Here is a 21404-nt window from a genome sequence, read left to right as displayed (position 1 = left end):
TTTTATGAAAGACAAGGACGCCCTCCTAGCACGCAGGCTTCCATGGAGTTAAGCGGTCTGTTTTAGGACCCTCTGGTGTCTGACTGTGTTCCAGCCACAAGATCTAGGTCAAGAACCCACAGACAGGGCCGTAATGTGCCACAGACCATGGGGAATCAGCATGAGCCTGATGAAGGAACACAGATACATATGCAGGAGTTGCGGGTAACAGGACTGGACAGGAGAACCGGGTCAAATCACAAGAGGCCATCAGCTTACGTGAAGGAGGATAACTATCAGCTGGGCAATGATCAGAGTGGAAGGAACACAGGGGGCACGGAAAAGGAGACCATTTGGGCCTTGTTGCCCTCATCCAGGCCAGCAATGTGAAGAGCAGTGGCTGTGGGTATTGAGAAGAGGTTAATCAGGGACGGTCAGAGCACTCTGAGTCCACCTGGGACACAGAACAAGGTGAGTCGAAGACCCTTCCTGGGACTCCAGCTTAGGCCGTGGGTGAGGTTCTGAAGGTGGCCAGGACCAATAAGTCCCTGGAACTGACCCAGATGCATTCATTTTCTGCAGTGCAGGCATCTATTGGTCAAAGGAAGGTGAGGTAGGAAACCCCCAAGTGCATGAGACAGGCACCTGGAGTCCCCAACTGCTGGGTCACCTCATTTAGTGTTTAGCTCACATAACAATCACTGGGACGGCAGATCGCTTTTTATGCAAGATTTTACATGCACGAAGCTCACACTGGCCCAGGAAAGGACACTAAATTATATATTCCTCCTGTCCCCTGGCAGAATTATGCTCTCTGCCTCCGATGTTATTAAAGAGGCAGGGCATGTGGCTTAATTACAGGGCCTTTCACCTGAACCAACCCGCACTCTGCTAGGGGTGGCGAGGCCACCTGATTGAGGAGGGTGAGCAGCTGAGGGGCAGGAGGCGCCTGCGCACAGGTCCAGGGAAATCTCACAGCAGAAGCGGCACAAGCCCAGAACACCAATCTGAACCGGGTGCTGAGAACTCAGGCCCTTGTCTTTCTCCCATGAAATAAGACTGTGATTCAGGTGTCTAGTGAGGTGGGGCCCACACAAGGCTTTTAATACAAGACAGTTCTCTGTATTTTAAACAGACTTCTGTTCTCTCTGGTTATTAGCGATTCATGCTTATTTTATCATAGGAAAAATATTAAAAAACTAGAGAAGAAAATCATAATCCTTTCATTCACTGGGGTGTTTTCAATTATTTCTAGTAAAAATCCATTGTTGCAGGAGATACAGGCACCCGGGGAAACTCCCTACAGAACAGGGACCAGTGGCTGGCCAGGGCTGGGTGCAAGACAAGGGGGCGGTTGGAAGATGCGGGCTAAGGGGCGTGGGCTCTTCTGGGGTGGTGCACATGCGCAGTGATGGCTCACCATGTGTGAATCCACAGAAGTTAACGAGCTAGATTAAGTGGGTGAACTACACCTCAAGAAGGCTGCTTAAGTCGTGTGTGCATTTGAAATCAAACCGTATGTAAAATCCGCATGCTGCCCTCACTGATGCTCCGCGTCTTCTCAGCAGCTCCTGGCACCCCGCTCAGGCCAGGGCCCGTTCCCAGGACTCCATGGTGGGTCCACAGGTGATCATCCCCTTGGTAGGCAAAGGATAGGATGTGGAGGCCCCTGAACACTGTCCTTCTTGCTCCCATCCTGGCTGGGCATGTGGGTGGCAAATGCCCAGCACACTGGGGACAATGGTGAGCTGAACTGTAATGACATCTCCCCAAGACACTGGCGCCTCAGCCTGCGTAGCCGTGAAAGTGGCTTTATTTAGAGACACGCTTCGCAGGTGACCAAGTGGAGGTTGTGAGCATGGCCCTCATCCAGTGTGACCTTATAAGAAGGGGAAATGTGGACCTAGGGACAGACACAGGGAGAATGTCACTGGAAGAGAAGCAAGACGGGGTGACGTGCCAAGGAGTGCTGAGGACAGCGGCAGCCCCCAGGGGTGGGGAGGGGCCTGGAGAGGCTCTCCTCACCACCCACAGAAGGAACCAGCCCTGCCGCGCCCTGACCTCGGCCCTTCAGCCTCCCTCTCTGGGACACTCAGATGGAACGTGGTCACGACAGCCCAGGAAGCTAACAGGACCCACGATTCCGAGCCCTCTTTCCTTCCCTCTTCCACAATCGCAAGCGAGTTCAAATCCGCTGCCGCAAGGACAAGGGCAGCCCAACGGGCTCCACTAACTCATTAAGCAGCTGCACCAAGAGGTTCCTTAGGGGATGCTGACATTCGTCCTACGTGCAGCTGGGTTTCTGCCTGATGAGACCCTCCTGCCCCTCCTGAACCTCGGAACTGCCTGGGAGGATCTGTCCACGTGGGAAATGCTGACGCTCCCTCGGAGCTTCACTCTCCTGGTTCCTCCTGTGGCCACTGCCCTGGGCCATGGACAGGTCCGAGTCCTGGCTCTGTTGGCCTCCCTTTCCAGCTCAGCTGTCCTGTGGGGCTCTGCAGGGACCCCTGGCTGTGGCCCATCGTTCCCTGCGTCTGGGCCCTCGCCTGCTTGGAACAGTCCTTGCTGGCATCCACCTGCGCCTTGAGACCCAGTGCAAGCTCCATTTCCTCCAGCTGGCAGTGACCCCGGTGTGGGGGAGGGCGTGCCCAGACACTGGGGCCCAGCTGGCTGTGCACGCCTGCTCCCACCTGCCAGGGTGGGCCATCAGAGAAGCTAAATTGGGAGAAGTGCCTGGTGCCTGGCACAGGCTGGGCCACAGACACCAACTCTGTCCCATGGGAGAGCTTTCTTTCCTCCAGGTGTCCACACAGCTCCAACCCAGGAAGTGGGGACTCTTGCCTGTGACCCTTATCATTCAGAAAGCGAGGCAGGAAAGGGACTTACCTTCCTGCCACTAGGCCCTGCCTGCCTGCACAGTGCTAGGCACCATAGCTGTGAGCCCGGGAGGTGGGAGTCACCAGGGGAAGCTCGTTACTCAAGGGGAGGTGGGGTGTGACCAGAGAGAGGAGGGCCAAGGTCTGAAGGCACAGACCGTGGAGTTAGGACCCTAGGTCAGAGCCGGTGGCTTCTTTGTGTGCACACGTGGGCCTGAGGTAGGGGTTCTTCTGGTTCCCATGCCCACCCCCATATGCCATCTGGGATAAGTGGCAAGGACAGATGCCGTGGCAGAACTCGGCAGATCCAGACCACTGAGGCCCTGTCCTTCGCACTGAGAACCTGCCCGCTCTGAGGGCCCCGCCTGCTTTGCTCCAGCCACACCCGGTCACTCCCTGTTCTCTGAATACCCCAGCAATTTCCACTCAGCCTGGAAGGCGCCTCCCTGGAATGTTCCCTGATCCTTGGGGCTCAAGGCAGATCCACCTCCAGCTGCCGGTCCTCCCACCACCGCGGGGGACTGTCCCTGAGTGCAGGACCTCAGGAAGGCTCCCTCCCCTAGGAGATTCCAGATTCCTTGACAGCCCAAACCAGACAGTACTCCCAACCACCCGGCCGCCCCCAGGGGCTGTGCACAGTAGGGGCCTGAGGGGTGTGAATAAAAATCGGCCTCCACCGCCAGGTTTATCTGCAGAAGTGAACCAAAGGGTTCGAATCTTCCTGAAAATGCTTCCTGTGTCAAGAGCTCCCTGTCTAAGCACTTGTTTCCGTGCGGCCCCCACAGTCAGCAGGAGGCCTCTTTCCGGTGCACCCCCCCACCCAGTGAGTCCAACAAGTGCCCAGCAGCTTTGTCTGCACAGCTCTTGGACAATGTCACTTCCACAATGTGGAGTGTGGCATTTTATGTAATTCAAACACAAGTGTCTACACGGAGATATCTTGTTCTAAATCTCACACAATCAATGTTCCCTTCTAGTACTCTAAACCTCCTGGAGTCCAGGTGTGGGGAGTCCTGAGCCTTAAAGGGGGGAGAGTGCCAGTTCTGGTGGCAGAGAGCTCAGGTGCAGGATTTCAGGAGTCACGTGGAACAGGTGTCACTGCTCCGTCACAGCCCACCTGCCCTGTGAGGGGCTTCCAACATCTCTGTCCACATGGGTGCTTCTGCACCCCACTGACGTCAGGCGTGGCCATGTGAGATGCTCTGGCTGGTGGCAGGACTGCCACAGGCCATGCCTGAGCACGGATTTAAGAGCCATCCCGTGTTCTGCCTTTGTGCTCACTCCCTTTTCTGCTAGCATCTGGAATTCTGGGCCAGCCACAGCCTCTGCCTCTTCGAACCCTCTGGATCTTATTTCCACATCCATGAAGTGGGAACGGCAAGGACACATGTCCTGCAGGAGGCTGGAAAGGGGCAGGTGATGGGACACGGGTGCAGAGTGAGCCTCAGGCTGGCATTTGGGGCTGGTGACTGCTGTAGACTCCTGACGTCTTGGGAAGGAGAGCTACGCAGGGTCATCTAGGATGCCGCGCTCTCGAGTCTCCATGAGAGGGGAATTCTCAGGCTGGGGCATTAGTATTGTGCAAAAGCCACTGTCCGAGGCACTCGGACGGCACTGGCAATGGTTACTCCACACCAGGCCCTGCTCCTGCCTTCGGTCTTCCCCATCGGGTCCTCTGTGGGGTAAGCTTACGCCTTAAAATGACACCCCTACGCGGCCCCCCCCCCCAAACATCTGCAATGGAGACTGACGTCAGAATTGTGCAGAAAGGCCACCTTGTTCCCCTCCAGTGTTTCAGCCTTAACTGAAGTCGCCCACACCCCGATGACTTCCAGGGTGGATGCTGCAGACCAGCATCTGTAGACAGCCCTCACCATCGCCTCTCCTTGCCACCAAGCGTGAGTGTCCTCCACAATGGCCCTAGGTCCCCATTCCAGAGTCCAGGAAGAGCTATGTGGCTACCCTGCCTTAATGGCTTCTCCTCACCAGGCCTAGGCTGGGCTTGAGCCCTTCATGACACTGCCCTGCCACCAAGTCCCTCCGCTGGGTGCTTCTGCACGTAGGCCTCGGGCCTCTCCATGCCAGGTGCCCTCAGGCCTTCGGTCTCCCCCGTCAGTTCCTCTGCCAAGAACATAACACCCCTCCCCGGCCACAGAGAACGCCATCTTCCTGGTGAGCTGGTCTGGGTGGCGCCTCTCTGAGGGCCCCTGACTCCATCCGGCACAGCTGCTCTCTCAGTCCTCCTGCCCGTTTCCTACCCTGGCCCCTCGCCCGCCCCAGCCTGTGGTCCTGCAGGCCAGGGCAGCAGCGCCTCCTCCACTCCGGGAGTGTGAGGAGGCCTGTGAGGAGCCTCCGGGCAGCTCAGGGAGCCTGTCGAGCAGAGGGGAGGGAGCAGGCCAGGGGCTCAAAGTGGACTCTGTGACACTGGTGGCCCTGAGATCACAGTGGGGATGGCTTGGAGGAAGCTTTTCCAAACCCGTCAGTCTACCGGCGGGAAGCTGCGAGAGACAGGGCCAGGCGGGGTGGCTCTTGTGGCAGCGCAGGCTGATGGGCGGCGGAGGGAAAGAGGGTGAGCTCGGGGGGATCAACACCCAGGTGGCGTGGTCTCCAACAGGGAGAAATGCCCGGTGACGTCACGTCTGACAGGGAGAAGCTGCGCGGGGCCTTTTCACAGGCAGAAGGAAGGAACGTAGACAAAATACCTTGAAGTGGGCCGCTCCGGAGGCTGAGGACACACTGTAGCTCCTGTTACAGACACGACTGTGGTACCGTGGTGGCCCCAGAACCTCGCCTGAGACCCGCGTGCCACGGCAGCAGCACGCCCAGCCCACACTGAAGGGGCAGCACTGGTCTGCGCACTGCTGTCCGGGCTCCAGGGGACCGTGGGGAGCCCCTATGCCGTGACAGCTCCCAGCCCATCAGCCTGGGAGGGAGCACATCACACGGAGGCGGCCTGTGGCCCTCACAGGGCCCAGCTCAGCCAAGACACGCAGCACGCGAAGGCTGGTGGTGGAAGAGACGCTCTTCCTGGCTTTCCTGACATGGGTGGGGGCGGGGCGGGGCCATGGACACACAGGAACGCCACCTGAGCCACGGAACCGACTTCTCTGTGCCGCAGCTTCTTCTTTTTTGTTTTTTTTTGGGGGTGCTGGGGATGGAACCCAGGGCCTTATGCTTACAAGGCAAGCACTCTACCAGCTGAGCCATCTCCCCAGCCCCTGCAGCTTCTTTATCTGCACAGTGGGAGTGCGTCTTGGCTGCTGAAGGTCGAGTCACCGTGGCACTTGATGAACAGCAAAGGAGCCTCCAGTTACCAGTTCGTGGCACTTGATGAACAGCAAAGGAGCCTCCAGTTACCAGTTTCGGCTTCCCAGGTGCAGAAATCAGCCAAGTTGTGCAGCACCAGGCCCTAGGCCACCCCCAAGGACATGACAACGCCCCTCCCTTGCCCTGGGGCAGCTTGGGTCACAGGCTGGTGGGAAGAGGTGTGCTCCGAAGGACAGACAGACCTGGGGTGGGTACACCCCTGGGGGAAGACCCAGAGGCGGGAACTCAAGCTGGCTCCGCCTCCATCTTGTTATCTGCCTGGTGAAGGTGAGGGAGTACGCCCCTGCTCTGACCCCCTGGCATGGTCCAATCCACCCTTGGCGCTTTCTTCCCATGACCCCACAGACCAACCCCCTTCACTAGCCAGTCAAGCAGAAGGCCAGGTGCTTCAAGCCTATGGCCTGGACACTAACATTCCCGAGTGGCGAGGGCACGCTTAGGAATAATCCACTGGCCTGCACCGCGGGAGTCACAAGCCAATGACTTAGAAACAAGCAGATCATTTAAAGAATTTCCAAATTGATGTCTCTGCTGGACCATAGGCCACAGAGGTCAGCAGGAGCCGCAGGCTTGTGATGCTAAGCTCTTCCACTCTTGGTCTGGCTGCAGGGCTTCAAGGGCAGAGTCAGTCCAGAGAGTCACAGGCAGTACCAGACGTCAGCTGAGGGTGACCAGATCCTGCCCAGATGGACGTGGTCGGACAGATCATGGCTGGAGTCCCAGCTGTCTGAATGTGCCCAGGTTAAAGGAACACAGGCTTACCAAATAAAGACAAATGTAGTCCAAAGTCTGTTCACTTTGTGTTTGACAAAGACCTGGTCCTGCTACTGGCATGAGCTCTGCAGGGAGATGAAAAGGACCCCCACCCCCATGCTGGCCACCTCTGAGGCGAGGTGGAGAGGAGAAAAACTGGAGACCAGTGTGGGGGCCCAGCTGCCGCCACCAAGCTGACCTGGTTTCCACTGCCCACACAGCATGGTGCTCGGGGAGGCCGAATCCCACCTGCCAGACCCCCTTGCAAAGCACTGGGCAGCGGCTATGTCCCCCGGCTCAGTGAGCAGGGCAAGCTCTCCAGGCCAGAGGTCATGAAGACAAGGCCTGGCAGAGCTGGGGGACGAGGCGCTGCAGCAGAGAGAGGCTGGAGGCCTCTCGGGTCACGGCCCACACCTGCCAGGCCCTCAGATGAGAACTGCAGAGGCAGAAGGGGCCGGGCCATGGAGGACCCGGGACGCGGGCGTGAAGCCACGAAGAGGGTGGTACAAGAAGGGCAGAGGAAGAGAAACCCAGCCAACGCCTCTGTCCCCGTGCGGCTCACAGAGCCCTTCCTCTGCAGCTGACATTCGGCTGTCAGCACGCATCCAAAGCTGTCAGGAAGGATTAGCTGTCTCCTCTCTCCCCAGGGCAACCAGCTCCAGGAGGTAAAAGCTACAGGAGGGCAGATCACAGTTACCCAGCAGGGAACCTGCTTGCGAAGGGTCTGCAGAGGCCCAGCTTCGGCCTGAGTCACTCCCTAGCTCATTCATCCAGGAGTGGCTGAAGCTGCAAGGAACCTCGTGTCCCTTCCTAGAAGGCCACAGCTCCTACTTGTACTGCCAAAGGCAGCGATGAGGCAGTAGCCTTTCCCCACTCCCCACACCTTCTCCCTGCAGATAAATCACAGCAGGGGTGCGTGGAAGCCTCCCAGAGGACAGATGCCCAGGACTTTTTTTTTTTTTTTTGGGGGGGGGGGGTTACTGGAGATTGGACTCAGGGGCACTCCACCACTGAGCCACATCCCCAGCCCTATTTTGTATTTCATTTGGGGACAGGGTGTGAGTTGCTTAGTGCCTCACTTTTGCTGAGACTGGCTTTGAACTTGTGATCCTCCTGCCTCAGCCTCCCCAGCTGCTGTTGGGGTTATAGGCGCACTCCACCGTGCCCGGCTCAGATGCCCGAGATTTTAAAGTGCAATTTTTGTAACTAAATAATGTGTGTAGAGTGAAAGAATTTCAAGTTATGAAAACACATACAGAAAACATGTTCAGTAAGGCTGCAATATCAGTATACAAAAACCTATCTTTCTATACTTAAACAATTTGAAAGTGAAATTAAGAAAAATATTTCCAGGTATACTAGCATTGAAAAAAGGAAAAATACCGAGGAATAAATAGAGCCAAACAAGTATAAACTTGCAGATGAAAACCATAAAACATTGCTGAAAGAAGTTAAATTAAATGGAAGTCTTTCCTGGATTGAAGACAATGATTGTGATGGTCAACGAGTTGCCATCCAGACTGAACTCAATGCCTATCAAACCCCTGGCAGGCTGCATTGTAGAAGTGAACAGACTGAGCCTAAGATTCACACAGAAATGCAAGGGGTCCCAAACAGACAAAAGCAATCCGGAAAAGAAAAAACAGGGCTGGAGGACTCCCAGTTGGAATTTCAGAACTTACTACAAGCCACGCTAACCCAGACTGTGGCGCTGACTTAAGGATGGACGTACAAACCAACGGAAGAGAAATGAGAGCCCAGAAAGACCCACACTATGCTCAACTGATTCTGGACAAGAATGACGGGACTATTCCAAGGTGAAGAACAGTTTTTCAATGATGGTGCTGGACAACTGGATATCCACAAGCGGAAGAGCCACGCTGGATCCCTACCTCCCTACCCACCTTGAGTGAATACAAAATCAACGTCAAATGAATCCAAGGCCCAAATGTAAAAGCTAACACTACAGAATGCAAAGAGAACACAGGCATAAACCTTGTTGACCTTGGTTTTGGCAATGATTTCTTGGATATGACACCAAATGCGTAAAGAAGAAAGAAAAAATTGGATTTCATAAAATTTAAAACGTCTGTGCTCCAAAGGACACTGTCAAGACAAGTGAAAAGACAACCCACAGAAGGGGAGAAGGCTTTGCAAATCACACGTGGTAAGAGATTTGTATCCAGAATATATAAAAGTCTCCCAGAACGCAACTATAAAAAGACAATGAACTGTGTTTAAAAATGGGTGAAGATCTGAAGAGACAGCTCTCTAAAGAACATGCCAAATGACCAACTAGCACGTGGGAGGAGAGTTGACATCAAGAGTCATCAGGGAAGTGCAAATCAAACCACAGCGAGCTGCCGCGTCACCCCATGGGGACAGCTGAGATCAGACAGATGGGACTTGTTGGAAAGGATGCAGAGGAACTGGAACCTTCCTCTATGGCTGACGGTGAGGTCAGGCTGGAATACAACCCAGCAGCTCCTCAAATACTAACCACAGTTACCATGTTACCTGGCAATTCCACTCCTGGGTACCTGTGCAAGAAAATACAAAGAGACCCATGTAGAGAACTTGCATAGTTATGCAGGTTGCTAGTAGCACTGTTCATAAGGGCCAAACTATGGAAACCCAAAAGGCTATCAACCGATGAATGGATCAATAAAACACGGAGCATCCACACAGTGAATAAAAAGGATGAAGTAGTGATCTGTGCTGCAACACGGATGCCGCTCAAAGACAGGTGACATCAGAGCCAGCGACGAGAGCTTATCCATGATGCGATCTCATTTACGTGAAGCGAGAGAAGAGCCGGACAGCTAGACAAGTCAGGAAGCGGCTGCCGGCCTTGGGTGGGGTCAGGGGGACTGCCTGCTGATGGCCCAGGGTGAGAGGGTTCTGTCTGGGCTGATCAGCTTGTGGAATTAGGGGGGAGGTTGTACAACTCTGGGGACATATTAGTGGTCATTTAATTAGAAGAAGAGAAGAAAAACAGAAACAAAGTGTACAGTGAAAAAGTGTGGTCCACCCGTTAGCCAGCTGCCTGGACTAACGTGGAGAGTCCCTGTGCATCTTCCCAGGAACCTTTTGAACTGAGGAGTGTCCACGCACACAGCCCTCCTCCTTTAGTCCTTCTTAGTACAGTGGGACAGGACACTCAGACACTGCTCAGCTGCACCTGTTCTGCATACTGAGAGTGAGTCTGAAAGAAGAGGAAGCGGGGGGCTTCACCTGTGGTGGGTAGGGGGCTGGGAAAGGCTGAGACTTCTGAAATGGAATGTTCCGTCTAGAGAGGAACAGGGATCTCAAGGGCCCTGCAGCAGAGGAGGGGATGCTGAACAGTCCTGGGCAGCCCGAGGATGTCAATCAGGGAGTGATGAGGAGGCATCACTTTTTGCGACTGCAGTTCCACCGCAGTTTCCAGCCTGGGGAATCGATGGAGATCGAGATGGGAGAGGACGGCAATCCAGGGAGGTCAGGACACAGAGGCACAGGTCTGGGGGTGCACGGCTCCCCACAGAGTTCTGGCCAGGTGGCTGGGGGCTGGTCACCTCCTGTGAGACAGGGAGTGCAGAGGTGACTGTGGGTGGACTATCCCCTATTCGAAACGCACAGTGCCAGAAGTATTTCAGTTTCTCAAATTTTGGAATATTTGCATAGATTTTACTTGCTGAGCACCTCTAATCCAAAAAATGGAACTCTGAAATGCTCCCAAATCTAAAACTTCCTAAGAGTCACGTTGGCAGTTGAAAATTTTTGGATTTCAGAGTATTTTAAGTTTTAGACTTCCGAATTAGGGATTTGCAAGCCTTGGTGTGTATATGGGAGGTGGAGCTGTGGGTTTGTGAGGGGCCCCATGGGGGGCTTCCAGGAGGCCTGCTGGGAAGAGAGGCGCCAGCCCCAGTTGCTCTGGGAACACAGGAAAGGCCGTGCGAGCCCTGGGTCACAGACCTGAGAGGCCCAAGGACCTGGAGCATGCTCACCCAGCATGGTCTTATGCCATGATCTTTAGGTATCTCCGTGTGATGCTCTGTCCACAAGGGACTTCCCATTATACAATGTGGGGGAGTCTGCAAACTTCAGGTTAAGGTCGAGCTGACCAACAATGACATCATGATTCTGATGACCTGTCTATCTGGTCATCTCCCCCTCTCTCGGCAGGGCCCTAGGAGAGAGGTCAGGAGTGTGGCAAAGGCAGCAGTCCAGGCCTCGAGTCTGCTCCTCATCAAGGATGCCAGGGAGAGCCAGCCACTCCACCGAATGCCCACGCTGGGAGACTGCTCTGCAGTGTCGGCACTTGTTTTCTGGTTTCCGAGGGACTCATGCCCAGACACTGGCCCTGGAAGCAGCTGGCCCAAGTCTGTGGGTTGGATTTGCCTCAAGTCCCCAGACATGGGTGGTCTCAGTCTAGGGGTGGTGGGAGCTGGGGCCAGGGATCCTGGGGTCATGGCTCTGCTTGGGTGGTGGGCTCCTGCCCCCGTAGCCCAGGAACAGTCTCTCCCAGTCCTTACAGCTGTGGCTGCTCCGGCATCTTCCTCTCTTCCTGGCTCCTGGGGATCCCGAGACACTTCTTGGAGCTTCCAGAAGGAGAACAGGCTCTGGTGTTTGAGCTGCAGCTCTCCAGCCGACTCGAGCACGGCGCTTGGCCGGCCTGGCTGTCTGTGCCCCTCTGAGCGCTCCCACCGCCCGAGGGCTGGCTGCCTGCAGGAAGTCACTGCACACCAGGAGCAGGGGTGCGCTGCTCACCCATAGGCTTGCAGGGGAGCTCGCCACCAGGCTGGTCTCCACGTTCTATGATCATGGCCCAGCTCCCGGGCCAGGGGACAAGGACAAGGAGCAACAGACAGCAATTGGCCAGAAGGGTACAGGGACTGCTGGTGCTCCTGGCTGGACACAGAATGCTTGGAGGACCATCTTCGGAGGGCAGATGGCAGACACAGAACCCGCACAGTTCAAGGTCCCATGAAGAGAGGTCGTGCCCCTTCCGTGGGGGAGAGTGGAAGAGAATCAACCAGCCCATGTGCTTGGGTTCACTCTGTTCCCCTTCTGCCAAGTTTGCTCAGTCCACTTCCCATCTTTCAGGGTTGCTGTGGGCTTGTCTGGGCAGGCGGCTGGACAAGCCTGTGACTCCCAAAGTCACTACGGGAGGGAGGGGCCCCTTCAGCCTGGGAACACTGGCTGGGTACAGTGAGCATGTAGTGACAAGAGGGTGGCCTTTGGCTGGGCATAGGGAAGCTCAAGGGAGTGCAGATGTCAGACTAGGCCAGGCTGTGAGGCGGGGAGGAGAGCTAGCGCCCGGGAGGGCCGCTACCCACATCTGCAGGCACCCACAGTGCCCTGCGACTCTCCAGGCCTTAGGTTGGGCACTCTGGGGTGCGTGCAAACCATCATTAGCAAGGGAGCAGAAACGGAATCGGGCAGACAGGTGGCCGAGGGGCATGTGGGTGCGCCAAGTTCATGTAATGGAACTGCTCAGGCCTTGGCTGCATCCAAATGCCCTCCTAACGCTCCCTGCTCAGGTCCACACGTGGGAACTGGCCCTCCTTGTGGCCACCTGGACCTTGGTGTTGGTTTCATTTAAAGAATTACTGCATGGCATCAATGGAACATCAGTAAAAACTAATTCACATCCAGGCTGACAGTTTCCAGGGGAAGAAAGATCTGTAGAAAATAAACCACCCCAACGATCTAAATTCCAAAATATTCAAGTAAATACTACGACTGGGCATTACGAGGTGATAATTTAGTTAGGGCAAACTATTAAGAGCCAGGTGATTCCTGCACACAAATATGAACCCGAGTCCTCCTGCCAGTGTACTCCCACGGTCTCTGACATTTGCCCTGAGGTGAGCTGACCTGGCAAAGATCAAGGCCAGGGGCAAGCCGGCCTCGCAGCTCAGAGCTCCAGGTTCAGCGCTCGCCCTCCAATCCGAGTGGCCCAGGAGGGGATGTGGTCAGAGAACGCAGGCTTTCTACTGACAGGGGGCCCTGCTGAGCAGTGGGAGCTCCTCCACCCCGTCCAGCCCACCCACCAGCAGCACCTCCGCCCGCCACCCGCCCGCCGGTCATCCTCCCCATCCAGTCACCCGTCCACCCCACCTTCCAGCCATGCATCCTCCTCTATCATCTCTCCTCCTGTCATCTACTGTGCGCCAGGCACCGTGCCTGGGAACGCAGAGCTCCCCTGCCCTCCATGCGCCCAGCCCTAGCTCAGGCCCACCGGCACACAGGCGTTCGGCAGATGGTTCCCGAATGAAAGAACGAAGGGGCAGACCAGACACTCGAGGAGTGCAGGGCCAGCAGAGGAGACGGAGCCAGCATCATGACAGGGCTGCACACCCCTGCCTCCGCCAGCTACACGGTCACCTCAGTGGTGACAAAGAAGCGGTTTCTCCAGCTGTTAAGGAAAGGAAGTGAAATGGGCAAACCAGGGGGCTTCCTGAGGGGTCTGCCCAGCCCCCTGGTGCTGGTCTCAGTTCCTGCATCTCTCCAGGCCTGTTTCCTGCAGCCGCAGGTGGCCGACACATCCGCTACCCCTGTCATTCCAGGGCTTTCTGGTCTTCCAGTTGTGGACACCAACCAGTTCAGGCCAATCCTGCAGACACTCCCAGGTACCTGCTGTGTGCCGGGCACCAGGGCACACCAGCCACCCCACGGACCCTCCCCGAGGAGCAGGTGGGCCTCGGGCTGCCACTGAGCGGCACTCACAGGGAGACCCCAGGCAGCTGGTGCCCCGCGGGGCGGGTCCCATGGCTGCCAGGCCACACGACAGCTGGGAAGGCCAGCCCACTTGGGTTCCCATTGTAAACATCCAAGTAATCTACTGCCGGGCACCGAGAGGATGGTAAAAATAATTACCCACTGAAAATATTAGATTTGCTCTGGATTGTTCATTACATACGATGGTTTAATAGGACTTTTATTGAATAGCTGCAGAGCTCTGGGCCGAAATCAATTTGCCGTACACGCGGAATTCTGATGTCTGCTGTTGACTCCCCAACACAGAGCAATTTGTAACAGCTCCGGCTCACTGTTGTTTTCAAAGCTCCTGCTACATCACAAGCATTTATTTCTGACCACAAAATTACATTTATTCAACAGAAAGCAGCTCCGGGTCTTTAAGAGGTTAACTTGTGGAGTGCTTGGCTGTTCTCCAGCCACGGAGGAGCGCGTGGGCGCAGTGGCCCCCAGCTCACGGGCGGCAGCGCCGGGCGGGCGGCCGTGATTAATAGACTGCTGAGCGGGCGCCTTTCCACAAGCGCCGCTCCTGCCCCGGCTCCATAGATCATGGACTCGGCCTCAACATATCTGACTGAAATTGAATTTGGCTTCTCTCTCAACCGTTCATTTCCTATGTTATGCAAGGTTATATCCTTTTCTGCATGAGCAGAACCAAACCAGCTGCAGCTTTGGAGGGGAAAACGTGCTTTCAATTACGAGGCTGGCCTGCTCCTGCGCCCAGTCCTGCTGCCTCTGATGGAGCCATGGCCACGCCAGCCTGCAAGGGTACTGCGCTCCTGAGGACCCGGGACGCTGTGCCTCCCCATGGCACCGTCACCATGCAGAAAGTGGCAGAGCTCAGGGGGCGGTGCTGGCCGAGAGGGTAGGGCCTGTTGAGGGCTTGGGATGGCAGACCCCTGGTGCCCTGCCCCTAGAGCCAGAAGGCATGTCCTTGAGGTGGGACAGTACACTCTCTACTGGCCCACTGGGGACAACGGGCCCTGGAATTTGCAGACGTCCATGCCATCCCCAGGCAGGGAACCAGGCCAAGTTCTCACTGTGGGTCTCTTAAGAATCTAGCGTAAAGTGTCCCACGCAGCACTCACCAGTGCTTAGTAACGGGCAAAGGGCAAGAGCCAGGCTGAGTGCGCATGGAGCTGGCCCAGCATGGCCAAGAGGAGGAGCGGAAGAGAAGGCAAGATGGGGCCTCTGGGAAGGCAAGGTCCAGGAAAAGAGAGGAAGCTGAGGGCTCAGCAACACGGAGGCAATCTGATTTGAACACAGGCAGGGGACCTGGACAGACACCTCCTGACCAAAGTCATAGGAAAGGCCAACGTCTACGAACAAAGAATGCTCAACATCACTGGTCCTCAAGGAGAGGCAAATCCAAATGGCGAGCTCTGCGCTCAAATCTGCTAAGAAGGCCGTGGTGGAAAGGGTGACAAGAGCTGGAACCCGGCGACACTGTTGCGGGGATGTAAACTGGCACAGCCACCAGGGAAAACAGCACGGAGGGGTCATCTGATCCCACCATCTACTGCTGGGGATATGTCCACAGGACCAGAAGCAGGATCCCGAAGCAGATTCTGCAGCCCCGTGCTCCCTGCAGCACCAGGCCCAGCAGCCAGGCACCTAATGTCCCAGCACAGAAGAACAGCACGTCTGCACAACAGAATGCTACTCAGCATTCAAAAGTAAATTCTGTCATCATAGCAGCATAAATGAACGTGGAGGCCACTAAGCTCAGGGAAATGAGCCAGACAAGGGGACTGCTGCGGCTTTTCCTACGTGAGGAAAAGCCCAACTCATAGAGGTAGAGCACAGTGGTGGGCACAAGGGGCCTGGGTGGGGTGGGAGTCATTGGTCACAGAGTACCAAGTGTTAGCTACAAAAGACGAGTGATTTCAGGGAGCTCAGGCAGAGTGTGACTACGGTTAATAAGAGTGTACCTGGCGCATGAAATCTGCACCCCCCCCCCCAACAAGGGCCACCACGAGAGGGGACAGGCCTATCCACCAGCCTGATGGCAAAGTGGGCATCAAAGCATCACAACATGAACAGTCAACATGCACAACCTGCATTTGCCAACCGTACCTCAATAAAGCTGGGGTGGGCAGGAAATGACGGTGATGACTTTTACGGGTGAGGCAGAATGCACAGAGGACCAGAGGCAGAAACCAGAAGGTGTGTTTGGGTAGCACAAGTGCAGCAGGCTGGCTGCCTAGTGCAGAAGCCCGGGAGCTTGAAGGCTGGAAACTCTTCTAAAAGCCAAATCGTGGAGCATCTTGCATGCCAATCTCAGCGTTTGAGCCAGCACAGCATCACTGAGCCTTCCTCGTTGGAAGAGCCTTTGGGGGCACCTGACCCGGTGGTCCCGGCAACAGTGATGCACAAGAACCAGAGGCAGATTTTGTAAAGCTAGGCTCTGTGGTCCTACCCCAGGTCTACTGTCACTGGAGGTGCTGCATTTCTGGTCGGAGGCCCGTTTTTAGGACCATTGTTCTGGCCCGTCCTTCTTCAATGTCCAGACTTAATGTAGCATTTGCTAAAAGTATAAGCATGCCAGAAACACAAACGTGCAAGCATGTGCACACATGCACACACAGGGACATCACCCGCTAGAGGTCTTAGTTGAGGGCAAGTTAAACGTTCCCACAAGAGTGAACTGTCAGGTTCAAAATCAAAAGACGGCCCAAGAGGCCAGCCAGAGACCAGCAGGGAAGAGCCTGCTGCTGGCCAGTGTTCTGGGATGACACAGAGGTGCTGGCACTGGGCTGGGCTGTAAAGAATGGTGAACTAGTGGAGCCTGCCTGGCTGGTGGTCTCGGGTCCTTGTCGGCAGCTCTCAGTGACGAGAACCCCTGCCCCTAGTGCGGCTCTTCCAGCACTCAGCAGAGGGACGCTGCTGGAACGAGCCCCTCAGCTCTGCGGGCGACAGCCAGCCTGTGCTATCCACCATATCACCTGGATGGCAGAGCTCAGGCCTCCATGCAGACGCTCTCGCTGGTCACTCACTTGCAGCTGTGATAAGCAGGCAGGAGGGGCCCCGTGAGGCACGCAAGGTCACAGAGACAGCGGATGGCAGCGCCTGGACGGGTGCCCAGGTTGTCTGACTCCCCGTGAAGTGCTCTTTGGAATAAGCCAGATACCCTGGCTTTATTTAGAAATGGCCTTTAGGACGGAGCACTGAAATACGGCACAGCTCGACCGAGCTGGGCTGCCGGACACACTGGAAACTCAGTCACTGTTAACTCATTCATTGAGCATCTGCCCAACTTTCTTCATTTCATCTATTATTTGGTTAATATCTGTCAAGCAGCCCTGTAAATGTGCAGGCCTCTGCGCTCCATGACACGGACTTCTCTGGACCAGGCCCTGTCAGGCACCGAGGCTGAGCCTGGCCTGCTGCCCGGGAGCACTGGGCCTCCAGAGCCCGGGCACCAGCTCTGAGTGTGGCTCCTCACCGGCCCTTCCCTGCAGATGCCCCGGAGGCCTTCCTGACCACACCCGAGGCCCCCCTCCCTGCTGTGGGGTGGCCTGCTTCACCCCACAGGGCCTGTCACCAGCCGACATAGCTTTGTGATACCCGTTTCCCTTGGTCAGAAGAGCAGGGACCTGGACCACGTGCACGGCTGCGTCCTTAGCTCCTCTCTCTCCCAGAGCAGAAAGCACAGACCCTAATGGGCTTCACTGAAGGAATAAATGAATTGCCAGAAGCAAAACAGCTCTGAGGCTGTGGCCGGGAGCGTCTCAGGAGCGCTGAGCGCGCGCAGACTCGGTGCACAGGGAAGGTTCAGACTGCTCCTCAGCCCTCACCTAGGCAGTGCTGGCAGGTGACTCTGTGATGCCACTGCAACCCGCCATCGACCTGGGCTTGGCTCCTCCCAGTAGTGTGCATCTGGGTTGCAGGGAGCAAGGGATGCAGTCGTGGACATTTACTTACACATGGGACAAAGTGCGGAGTTCCAGAATTTACGGGGGCCGGGCAGAAGGTTGGGGCACCTAGAGCAGCCCCGCAGAGCTCCTTTCACAAGATGCACATCAAAGGTGGGAGGCTGAGTGAGGCCTCAGGCTGCGGCGTCACCACCCTGGCCGAACAGCCCCAGGGTGAGCCAGCGTCCAGGAGCACGGGTTGGGGGTCAGCCCCAAGCTGCCATCACTACCTGGTGACTTGGGGTGACATCTCCTCCCTTGGGCTTAGCTGTAAAGTGCGGTGATGCTTCCACGTGCTGGACACTCACTGGCTAAGTGCTCAGAGGGCCAGCACAGTGCTGTGCAGCAGGCACCCCCAGGTGGCCCAGGGAGGGGAACGCACAGAGACGTGGAGGGAGGCTTTGGGAGCAGTGGTAGGAGCCCCTCACTGAGGCGCACAGCTGGAGAAGGACCCAGACCAAAGGACGGCAGCAGAGGCTCGGGCAGAGGGAACACGTCCAGACGCTGGTTGGAGAACTGGACCAGGGCCTGGGGAGCAGGAAGTGTTGGGCAGGCGAGGCAGGCAGCGGTCAGGCCTGGGTCTTGGACAATGGGGAGCCCCTGCAAGGTGGTAAGCAAGGCCATGACCTCACCTGGATGCTGTATGAAGACTGGTGTGAGCCCAGGTAGGAAGCCGCTGAGAGGTCTCAGGAATGATGTGGCCGAGACCAGTGTGCAGTGGACGGGATGGAAGGCCAGATGCACCGTGGAGGCAGGACAGGGGAGAAATAGCACCTGTGGGGCTGGAGCGTGCATGACTTCCAGAGCAGGCAATTGGGTGAACTGGAAATCAGTTCCGGAGGAGATGAGGAGCAACGGGGAGGCAGGGACCTAGCAGGCGGGAAGCCTGGGCGGGTGAAGCATTCTTTCCAGAGTAGCCAAGGGCAAGGCCCAGAGTGTGGCTGTGGCAGGGCTGAGGGCCACTGAGCGAAGAGGTGTCCTCAAGGATGCAGGCAGGAAGGACAGGTGGTGTTCAGGTGTGGGCAGCTCTTTGGAGAAGCCCCAGTTGCTGGGCAGAGGCGCTTCCCATCTCTCTAGAGGGAACACGCGGGCTTGTGGGGATGCCCACAAGAACAGTCCTGCTCAGCAGAGCCCAGAGACACAGAAGACAGATGGACACAGCTTGGGCCATGCAGACGGGCAGACGCAGGGAGGAGAGGCCTGCCACTGCCCCAGCGTGGTGCCTTGGATCTCAGCACACAGCACGGGGAAGGTCCCTCGCTTCTCTCCTACAGACTGCATGTGTCCGGGTTCCGCCCGGCACCCTCAGCGGGACTGTCCAACAGGGCCAGAGGGAAGACCCTGGTAAGCAGGCCCTGCCCAGGCCAGGCTCACCATCAGGACGCCGTGCCCTTCGCCCTCCCTCGCTTGGGTCGGCTGTCCAAGAGAACAGCTCCCCCTCCTTCCTCGGGCTCCATTTCCGAGGAAAACTTTTACTAAGTAAACTGGCGGTTTTCCTTCTCGTCAATCTGCCCTCGGTCACGGCGCCTCAGCCGCGATTTGAACATGGGGCCAGAGAACGTTGGACTCTCTCCCCTTCGCGGCCCATGATGGCACTTCTTTGGCATCATCGGAACATCACCAACGAGTTTCCCACTATCCTGCCTGAGCGCACAGCCCGGGTGATCAATTTGATTGCTGGTGATGGTGAAGCAGGAGGCAACGTATTGTTCCCAGGCACAGGAGTAAACCGCGCGGCGACTGCCTGGCGAGCACAGCAGACTCCCCTTTTGGAAGCATCGTTTCAAACACACAAAGCACAGGTGACAAGAGAAGAGCCCTTGGTGTCCCTGTGGAGACCTAGCTCCGGCTCTTCTTCCTGCGGGATGCGCAGGCGGTGGCAGCGCGCGCCCTCCGCCCCCAGGCCACCCTGGTCTTCCCCCCGAGGCTCCTGGGCCCCACGGAGCTCTGTTGGTTACATCCTCGTGTTGGGTCACAGGTCATGACGAAACGCCTTGGCGTTCCTCCTGCCATCTATGGCCTCGAGGTCGGGGCTGCTTTCTTATTATTTTTGACATTCCCGAGTTGTTTTCTGGGACACACAAGGTGGAGTTCCTTGTGAAGGATCCTGGGGAGTGGGATGATGTGTCAAGGTCCACGTGGCACCGTGACCCTGTCACCGCCACACAAGGCTTATGCTCCCCTGGTCAACCTGGTAGAGGTAATCTGCCCGTGAATCACTCTGTGCTTGCGTGTCATTTCACATAGTCACGGGCCATTCTGATTTTCTTTTCTGAGAGTGATGTTCATGACTGTGGCACATCTTCTTTTTTATCGGGGGGTGGGTACCGGGGATTGAACTCAGGGGTACTCAATCACTGAGCCACATCCCCAGCCCCATTTTGTATTTCATTTAGAGACAGGGTCTCACTGAGTTGCTTAGTGCCTCGCTTTTGCTGAGGCTGGCTCAGAACTCGTCATCCTCCTGCCTCAGCCTCCTGAGCTGCTGGGATCACAGGCATGAGCCCCGGCACCCGGCTGGGCACATCTTCTGACTATGGTGTTTGGTTTTTCTTAATATGAAAGAGTTTATAACCTTTTGCAACTACTGGTGAGACCCCCCTCTTCCTGGGGGGTTGCTGGTGGCTGGGACTACCCCACACAGGACAGGGCACCACATGGCCCTGGCAGATGCCACCTGCACCTTCGTCACAACACACACGTGGAGCTCTGAGTGCTTCCTTAGGATGGCGTGGGGTGTCCCGAGAAAGGGGGCCTCTCTAGCTCACGTGGATCCGGCGGTGCCCTGGGGCATCTTCCTGTGACAACAGGCTCTTACTTTAAGATTTTACTGTGGATGATCGCGACTGTCTCTTCCTTTATGGAACTTTTCCAGTTACGAAAGTCTACCCACGCCAAGGTCTTGTGCCGTGCATTCTCTTGGACAACTCTTAACAGGCCACTTCGCCTTAATTTGTGATTGTATTTGGCATGAGGGGGATCCAATTCATGAACTCCACAGGGACGCATCAGCTGTCAGAGGACGGTGAGTGGAAAAAGTCCCCTTTCCTCAGGGATCTGTGAGGCCGTCTCTGCAATGTGTTTGGCTTGCCTGTGTGCACAGGGTCCGTTGCTGTTCCTTTAATATTTTCTATTGGTCTGCATCTCTGTAGCTCTGGTTGTCTGGTAGGGCACACCCTCCATTTCTTTTTTATTCAATATTATCTTTATTATTACTGACCACTTGCTCTTGAATATATAGAAATTTGAGAATCAGCTTTTCACTTTAATTAAAAATCCTGTTGGGATTATTATTTTTTCTTCTTTTTGGTGTGATGCTGGGGATTGAACCCAGGGTGCTTTACCACTGAGCTACATGATCCCCTCCCCCTGCCCTTTATATTTCCTGAGACAGGGCCTTGCTAAGTTGCTGAGGCTGGTCTCAAACTTGCCGTCTTCCTGCCTCAGCCTCCAGAGTAATTGGGACTACAAATGTCCAACTCCTGTTAGGATTTTGAGTGAAACTACAATAACAACTATAATCAAATCTGAGAAAAATCAACCTTTTAAATAAGTGAGAATTTCTATATTTGAATACATTATTCTTCCCATTTGAATCTTTACTATCCATCAATATAAAGGTTTTGTTTTTCTCCAGAAAGAGATCTGATGTACTGTTACATTTATTTCTAGGCACCTTTATTGATATTGTTGCCACCTCCAGTAGTATCCTTTTTAAAAATCCGTACTTCTGGTTTGCTGCTACTGTAGAAATATCTATTTACTTTTATACATTGATTTGTATCTAGAAATCTTGTTAAATAATTGAGGCTCA

The 21404-nt window shown here is 55.7% G+C and overlaps 1 protein-coding gene across 16 annotated transcripts in view; it reads right to left on the bottom strand.

Annotated features, from left to right (window-relative positions):
- The window catches only part of CUX1 (cut like homeobox 1), a 315007-nt gene that overhangs the window by 144895 nt on the left and 148708 nt on the right, over nt 1-21404 (bottom strand). The gene's annotated exons all lie outside the window — the stretch shown is intronic.

Source organism: Sciurus vulgaris (assembly GCF_902686455.1).
Source record: "Sciurus vulgaris genome assembly, chromosome: 18".
Lineage (NCBI taxonomy): Eukaryota > Metazoa > Chordata > Mammalia > Rodentia > Sciuridae > Sciurus > Sciurus vulgaris.
Note: the sequence above shows the minus strand (reverse complement) of the source record. Positions and strands in the feature narration are given on the sequence as shown.